A 415-nucleotide genomic window follows, 5' to 3' on the forward strand; every position below is an offset into this window, starting at 1 on the left:
CATATCCAGGCCCACACTGACAGCATGGAGACTACTTGGAATTCTCTCTCCCTCCCTTTGCTCCTTCTTCTTCTCAGAACAGATAAATAAACATTTTAGAATGCCGATACCTTATGAATGTTCTTAGATTTCCTCATGGTAGCAAGGGTGGGGCGCCAACTTTGTTTCTAGTATAGAAAAGGCAAAGCAAAACAAAATAAAAAAATAGAAAAACGCTATTGCCTAAAAAGTATATAATAAATTGGTCTTAGAAAATAGGAATTCTCTAGCCAATGTTATAATTGTCATACTTTTGTTCAAAATAATAAGGTGACACCAAGTCTGTTATACCAGAAGCTAGCAGGTTGGTACATTAATATGTACCGTAAACTATTCTATATTTCAAGATGAACCACTTTTCTATTTTAAAAGAGTC

Source organism: Crocuta crocuta, unplaced genomic scaffold (assembly GCF_008692635.1).
Source record: "Crocuta crocuta isolate KB4526 unplaced genomic scaffold, BGI_CrCroc_1.0 scaffold531, whole genome shotgun sequence".
NCBI lineage: Eukaryota > Metazoa > Chordata > Mammalia > Carnivora > Hyaenidae > Crocuta > Crocuta crocuta.